At 40.9% G+C, this 8,532-nt stretch overlaps 1 protein-coding gene across 3 annotated transcripts in view; it reads right to left on the reverse strand.

Annotated features, from left to right (window-relative positions):
- Positions 1-7,609, reverse strand: part of LOC131213704 (high mobility group protein DSP1) — a 35,434-nt gene extending 27,825 nt beyond the window's left edge. For 2 of the 3 annotated variants that reach the window (XR_009156971.1, XM_058207811.1), the window contains exon 1: positions 7,469-7,609. The gene's annotated coding sequence lies outside the window, so the exon portion shown is untranslated. Of the gene's footprint in view, positions 1-4,673; positions 5,127-7,468 lie in introns of those variants that run through there. The other variant, XM_058207812.1, reaches the window with a different exon arrangement.
- Between the last annotated feature and the right edge of the window lie 923 nt (positions 7,610-8,532).

Here is an 8,532-nt window from a genome sequence, read left to right on the forward strand (position 1 = left end):
GACGATGACATATTTTGGTAGCTCGTTACTACGCGCACACGACGCACACATTGCGTTGCCGTGTGGTCCAGAGGCTGGTTTCAAAGATCGTTTTTGAAGGGCCGATCAAAGGAACTGCTTCTTGGCCATCGATAACACTAAACTTGTTATTTTGCATTGCATTTATTTCTGATTTTGGGTTTTCCCTGTACGTGTTTCCATTATTCGTACCGCTTGGACATCATCGTCGTGTGCGTTTCTCTCTCGTTCCATTCAAAGTATTTGGAAACAAGTATAACAAACTGAACTTAAGTTACTGTTCTTCTTCAATTCTCCGACTTGCTGTCAAAACGTTGATCCCCCCGATTATGTTTACAGCACTTATAGTAGCTCAATAATACTATTCCACCAATAGTCAGTCGTACATAACATAGCAAAACATAAAGCAAAACATTTATTTTCTTTTGCTCGCAAAACTAGTTTTCCTTGGGTATTAACAATGCATTTTCCTTATCAGACACTTCAACTACAGCAACAAACAATACTTTATAGTTCAAACGGTACATACAATCGCAAAAAGGCAGGGTGCAGTAAACGACCGTGAAAGGAATCAATCCTACTCATCTTTATGATAATCCAGCACGTGCACAACTCACAACATGTAAGATTGCGTTGTGCTACAATCTTCAATTGTTTTCTCAAATAGTTAACGTTCAATCTAGGTTTCACATTCATTACTACCATCGGAATACCATGCATTTCTATCAACATTTTCCTGTTTCATCGCTTACAATGCACACACACAAACGTATACGACAACCGGAAAATCGTACCACACAAGCGTGCAATCGACGCACGTGTAATGTCAACCGGTTATATTTTTTCTCGTGCCAGCGTAGTAACGCTGGGAGATGTTACAAGGTTTTACGTGTTCTCTATTCATACAATAATTCGTTAGAGAGCGACTAAAAGGCCGTCGTTCATTCTCGGTCCTGTAGGCATGACCTTTAGTAGGACATGGACACGAGATGCAGCCTTTCATGTACCAGAACTTGCGCTTCTAGTAGGTGATGATGGATTTCATACGGATGGCACTGCTTGTAGCAGAAATTATCCGCCTTTTTTTAATTTTTTGTGTTCAGCTTCCTATCGACCCGTGTGGAATTCCCTTTACTGCCCTTCATTGATTAGCCAACTTGAAAGGAGGTAACCAATTGCGGCGAGCAATTGATGATAAAGTGGATACGAAACAGAGCCAATAGCGTAACGAAACAGAGTTCAAAGCGGAATGTGCTTCATTTAATATGTGAGTCACTGATAAGCTAAGGCCAGACGAAGCGTAACGTAATGTTTTTGGCATTTCAGATTAATGCCAAACTGCTGCGCTTCTGTCAAAACGTACATGTGTCGGCCGAGGCGTAAACCCGATCGTAAACACTGTTTGCATACGCTTTGTAAGTAATGTAAGTTCTTATTTGCTGGTATAGCAACAAAATCGAAAAACCGAAAAAAATATTCAGAAATCAATTTATTTCTATATTTTTGCTGCCACACGAAGCGTAAACCAAATGACGTTTCTACGGTCCGATTTACGCTTGGTGTGGCACCGCAGTGTGACTCACTGATAAAGCCTCAAGTCGGTTGATCTTTGCTAGAGCAAGTCTAGGCAATAGCTCGTATGGAGCTGCTTCATTCGTTCCCGCCGTCACCAACCTAACTATATGGCCTTGACGGACAGACCATCTCCATCACAACTTCATGTAAAAAATTTAAGCTCCGCAAACTTGTAGCGCCCATGCAGTAGTATTAGTTCTGATGGAAGCATTTGTTTACATCGATAACAGTATTTTAATTAACGAAATAGTGCCACACAAGTTATTGTTTAGACTTGCTCGAGCAAACGTTAGCCGACTTTCAAAAACCCAATACTCGCCCACCATTCGTTTTTCAAACAGTCCCGCACACGCTGTGGATAACAACAAGAACAGTGTTAGGAGCAGGAGTTGGACAAAGCGGTAAGTAAAAAGAAGAGATCAATCGCGCGCACACACAAAATAAACACATGACACACTACGAGCAACACGACGGAGCTATAACACCACTAGCATAGACATCGGGATTGCCTTCTGCCGCGCGCCCTGTACTCGGGAAATGCTCTTTCCTTCTACTGCTTCAATGCTGCTATTGCTGCTATTGTTGTTGGCACTGCTGCTTCTTCTGCCGTACACTTCACTCACCGTATTATAGGAAAGTACGCTTCAGCACCGCAAACGCAACCGAAGTAGGGTAAGGAAAAAATGGCTATGATGCCCAGGTCATCTAAAGTTAGGGCAGGGGGTTCGGGATCGGGACGAGCGCTTCGTGTAGTATGATAGTGCTAGTGTGTGCTACGCCGTCTCGAATATAGAACGTGCACATGCTCGCAGCAACACGCACCCTTTCTCTTTTTTTCGTTCTCTTCATTTACTTTTATTTTTTCCTTCGTCCTTTCTCACCTCTCACAATCCTTTTACATCGATTATTTGGTTTCACGCTCTTTCGCTCAATCTTCACATAAGCCTCTTTCTGTTCATATCTATCTCCATCTCTTTTCTACTTCACTTTTTCATTCACTCCCTCTTTTTAGCTCTCTGTTTCTCTTGCTCTTTATCTACTTTTTTCTCTTGCTATAACTTTCAAGCATCATTCCACGCATACTAGCGCCAGCTTTTCCAGTAGCTGTGTGCGATCTTTAGAACAGCGCGTCCATTTTAGCCAGCTTGGTACGAACACATGAGTATGAAGTCCTGTAGAAGTCGAGTTAGCAACACTGTCCTGGCTTTGAACTAAACGATGATCGAATAGGATTTAAATCCCTTGCGCTGTGAATGTTTAACTTGATTATAGTTTTTGTTTTCATGCCAAAAATCAGAACTATACGCAAATTAATACTACGTGAGTACGCACTTTCCATTGAGAAATGTTGCCAACATCACTACACGAAAGAAAAAAATGAAACGTGACTGATGTCAAACTAATACTGAAACAATATTTTGTAGTATTAAAACCGATCTTTGGGTAGATTGATTCAAACCGTAAGCTTTTTACGGCAAATCGCATGCGCAAGTATCTGTTTTTGTTTCTGTCTTCACATCCAAATTTAAAAACAATATCAATATAAACCAACCATTGGTACCACTTTGTGGTACTAATAACTATAGGTACCATTAACTATAAACAGATAAACTGCATCGGATGAAATTGCATCAACTCTAACCCAATCTTTCTGGTAATGTGTGGATCCCACGCTGAAAGAATTGTTCATCTTTCATCTTTCGTCGTTTGTCGAAAGCAAACCAATAAGTCATCCAATTTTCGACTTCCTCGTAGGAATCGAAGGGCTGCTCAGCCAACGGCTGTCCTATCGATGAAAATAAATCATAGACGAAAGACGTCAAGTCTGCTGCTCCCAGCCAAGTGCGTTGATTGTATCTTGAACCAGTTTTGATGTATGTGCACGCGCATTGTCATGGAGCAAAATTACTTTACCGTGTCTCCTGGCCCGTTCTGGTCGCTTTTCGATTAAAATCGATCAGCTTGTGGTACACCACACGTTTCTAGTCCCACCAAATACACAGCATTGTCTTTTTTGCCGAATCGATCTGGTTCTGCTGTCGAAGTTGACGCTAGAGTCTCGGACAGCCCCAAGACTTTTCATTTTAGCGTTCTGAAAATAAATCCATTCATCATCGCCAGTCACAATCCGATGGAGAAATGGCCTTTCGTACCTGTCGAGCAGAATTTCACATGCAGTTTTTCGGTTTTTCTACTGTCTTTCGCTCAGTTCATGTGGCACCCCTTTTCCAATTTTTGGATATGGCGTTTTTGGGCACATTTAGCTGATCAATGAACAATGATCATTGAACCATTTAAAACGCTTACAAACGAAGTGTGAAATAAATGTAGAAGGTCCAATAGAGTATTATATGCCAAGTATGTGAGGAAACTCTCTTTGTACTTATCATTAACACACGAAAAATTTGATCGCAGATTTTCTTGATTATAGGACAACATGATGCTCACAACTTGGCATCCCTTGGAACTGCCACGACCCTTTGAGCGCAGCAAATGGGTTGTTCAAGCTCAATTTGTCTGCAGATGCCTGAAACAACAGATGATACCACTTTTCTAACCATCATACACATTATAACTTTATTGTCATTGATAAGGCAAGATCGGATGAAGAAAGATATGAATTTTTGTCGAATCGTGAACCGTTCCATTGGTCCACCTGTGTCTGGTCACTGTTACATTATTTTGTGATAGAATATGAATATGATAGTATACATTTCAATTACAACACTAATACAATTTATAAACTCTGATAAATGTTTGCATTGAAATTAATTAATTTATTTATTCATTTTTATTTTTATTATTTTGTGCTTCCCATATTGTCTAGTGGTTAGGATATTTGGGTGTGATTAATTATGAAATCATTAACTAAACATGTTGTTCGAAAACTAAATCTGAATAAAAACACAAAACGAGTATGAGACGAGCCCATGTCCAACAAACACACACCAAGCAGATCATATTCGGAATGCGATCGTGTGCGTCATGTGAGTATACTCTTCTAAGTTTGGATATGGTATGATTATTGTCTTCTTCTATGTCTGGTAAGACGGGGTTATGGTATGATTATTGGCACTTACAAGAAGTGGTGTTGTCGTTTCCACGCCGAACTGCTGTTGTTGGCTGTGATCCGTAGAGCAGAGAGTGAGTGTCGTGAAGGCATTGACATCTCTCCAGAACAGGATAATATTTCAGAGAAGCAGCCCTTCATTTGAGCACTTATGCCGTCTATCGACCATCATACTGCACGAATGGCAACGTTGCCGTATCGACCCAGCAAGGCAAACACCAGAGAGCACGCGGACGGAGCGCAGAACTCAGTGCGCGAGAGAGGACGTAGCAGCAACATGTAAAAGCAATAGCAAAAAGCAGTTGAGAGACTGAAAGAGGAAAATCTGAACACAGCGCTAGCCGAGAGTGCAGAAACGCGTTGCGTTTTCCGAGAGAACAGAAAACAACACGCATCTGCCGTTAGTCGTGCGATTCTATATGAGCGCATTGCCAGACGTATTCGCATTTAGTTAAAATCAATATTAAACACATTCCTTCTTCTCAAACTTTGAAATAGAATTTTAACGAATAAGGATTCAATTGCGGCGCGTATGAAAAGCTGTGAAGTTTTTACTTAAAACGCATTAGTCTGTAGTCTGTGGAAGAATAATTGATCGGCTATTTAAAATAAAACGGCAGTAGTGCCGTTGTTAAATGACTCCATGTAATGTAAAACAAACATTATTGAATGTCGTACACGCGCAATAGAAGAATATAACGTTCTCTCAGAAACCAAAAGTGTAATCTGCGTGCCTAAATATATTGCATTAGCAGCCAAAGGGAATACGCGACATGCTTCCTCGTCAGGATCCATAGAACCTGATTTTTTTTTAATTATAGAGGCGTTTGGCAGTAATAACCGATATTTGCCTCTTTCCAACTACAGAAGCCAACTACCTGATTTGCCTCGCAGGGTACCAGGGAAACAGTGACCCTAGTCTTTCCGAAAGACTTCGTCCGGTAGAAGGCAGGATTGTTAAATAGGAAAACTGACCCTGTGGGAGTCAGTAGCTAAGCATAGATCCTGATTGATAACAACAGATCCATGCCATTCGTTACCTCCGTTTCTTGGTAAATTATTTTCATTGCTAATGCGCTAAACGCGTGGGCAGTTGCAGTTCCCAGCAGTTGTTCAAATCATATAGTAACAAAACGTCAAACACCACGCTGTGATTCACACTCATTTTCGATATAACAACGCGCACAAAATCTGCGACCATTTTGATTGAACCCGAACGTCAGAACGTCTATATCCCCTGATTGGTTTAAAGCTACGATCTGATGACGTTGGCCTCCAAATGCGTCAAGCACTCTGTTTTGTGATTGTCTGATTGAAGGTATTGTTATATCGAATTACCAAAGCAATTTTTGTTTTATTCGATTAATTAGCACAACAACAACAGTGCTAGACGATAAATAAAAACCCCTGAACCGCGAAAGACGTAGCCAGCCAAAATAAAGATCCTGTCCGAGAGTACGGCTGTGTATCGTTCCACTGCAAGTAGTTTTTCTATTCGTCTTTTATCTACAAATCATCTGACATCGCTTGAAGAAAGTCAGTTGCCTACTAGCACCGGCGCATCTCGCCGTCATAAAGTCTGGGTGATACCTAGTCGTGGATGCTTTGCTCGTATCAATTAACGACATAAACAACACAAAAACCTCATTTGCCGGGTTGTAAATTTTCTGTAATTTTATGAAAACCTATTTTTGCATATAAATGATACTGAAAAGTTATCGCCATGCAGCTCTGTTAGTGATGGCGAAGACAGTTGCTCTGCTCATAAATTATTTCACGATAAGGCATCGCCCGGACTTTATGTAGACAAGATGCTGCGGTGCTAACGAAAACTGAGCTTACGGTTGATGTAGAACACATAGGTGGCAAACGTATTCTCGGAGCGCAAAATAACTTTGCTCATCACTACCCTGATCGAACATTGAGAAGTGCAAAAAGGATGAAAATTAGATCGCACACCTACCAACAAAAACATTGTTTTGTTTATTGCACTCACATTCTCGAGGAAAAATACTTTAGAGCTTGCCAATATTGTAAGAACACAATGCTTCTCTTTCGTTCGTTGCACAACAAACGATGAAGCAAGCAACTATGGATTTTGTTTCATTCGTTTCGAATTTTGACCGTACAATGCACGCTTAAAGAACGAGTAAAGAGTGACAACAATCATCGTTGGTCTCTCATCGTTGTCTGCCACCTATCGCCGTCGTGTTTTTCTATTGCCTCTCTCTCTCCCTCTTTTTCTCTTTTCTTCTTCCTTTCTCTCTCTCTCTCTCTCTCTCTCTCTCTCTCTCTCTCTCTATCTCTCTCTCTCTCTCTCTCTCTCTCTCTCTATCTCTCGCTCTTTCTCTCTATCTCTTATTCTCATCATTTACAACGCGAAGCATTGCTATGCTCAAAATTCAACCAACATTTGTACACTGCTTATATGCGTTAGTCAGTAAGGGGCAATGTTTCTGGTTTTTATTCTACATTGCTCATTGGAAGAGGATGGCCGGTAAACGTCGGAGATCGACTACAACCGCGGTACGGTCGTACTTCGCATGATTCTGCACTGTTTCTTCAAGAAAAACACGGAAAGCGCGAGGAAATGACCAAAAGAGTAGGAAAGTTTGGTAGATCCTAAATTTCTTAACTCATTCATAACTTTAATCAACGCACCATGGCTATAAAATACTCCTGGTACAAATCTGCTTTTAAAAACGTTCATCGTATAATTTCAAAAAGAACACTTTCACACCTACGCACATATAATCGGAATGTGAGAATGAGAACAGAGTTGAAATAGCTAAAGAAACAACTTACCAGCAACTCATCCCAGACATCAGAGCCTAACCTCATCACTTGCTCGTTTCTATTTTCGGGCCTCTGAATCACCCCGAATCTCATTGCGACGATTTCAAGTTGTCTGTTAGGTTGCAGTTAATTCAAGATGTTTGTCACTGTTCGCAGTTTGACTAATTTGTCTTTTATTTGTGAAGTTTGCGTAGTTGTACGCAGAAACCGTACACTCCGCGCCAACTTACACAAATCGCTAATGCAACAAACCGTCGTACCATGCCGCAGTAGCTTAGTTAAACTTAAAGTCGATAAATGAAAACGAGGACACATGAACACAATACCTTCTCGGCGAAGCATGATGCCCTTGGCGCGCGAAAAGTATTTGGGAGTGGGGAGAAGTCGACAGGCAAACATAAAGTTAACTCAAAGTAGCTGAATTCATTTTTGCTGAAACGTTCCACGACCTGACACGATACCACACACCATCGTCATCGAGCTTTCGCTGTATAGCTGATACGTGGCGCAACTTCTGATGGGAGAAAAGAGCTACACAGTGCAGCTTGCGCATGGTGTGCTGCTGATTGTCCGTTCTGCTTTTTCCTTCGGTTCCCTCAGCGATCTATTAATTCTCATGCACCGTATGTGCTTCGTAGTTTGTTGAAAAATACATAAGCCGCTCCGCTACCGGCATGAACATAAAGGTAAAAACGAAACGAACAGTGAGCGAAAGAGAAAGGAAGGAAGTGTAACAAACAAAGCAAATAATATTGTAATAGCAGCATACACACCGATTGCATCAAAAACAATTAAATTTGCATTAACGCCAAACCTTGTACAATGGAAATAATGGAAAGCAGTGTTCGTGAGTGAACGGGTAGCGAGATAAATCAGCTAACGAATGCTAGACGCCGTTCAGTATTATCTGGTTTTCCAAAGAGTATAGACGAACTGACTATTGATTGGCTAAAATTCTTTATGCAGCTTTGGATAACAACACCGCAGCAACAGAATTTCGGCATAAAACAATAGTAAAACAGCATAAATACGGTCCGGTCCGTTCTTCTAAGATTAAAAAAAAAAACAAAACA

This window comes from Anopheles bellator, chromosome X (genome assembly GCF_943735745.2).
Source record: "Anopheles bellator chromosome X, idAnoBellAS_SP24_06.2, whole genome shotgun sequence".
Classification (NCBI taxonomy): Eukaryota; Metazoa; Arthropoda; class Insecta; order Diptera; family Culicidae; genus Anopheles; species Anopheles bellator.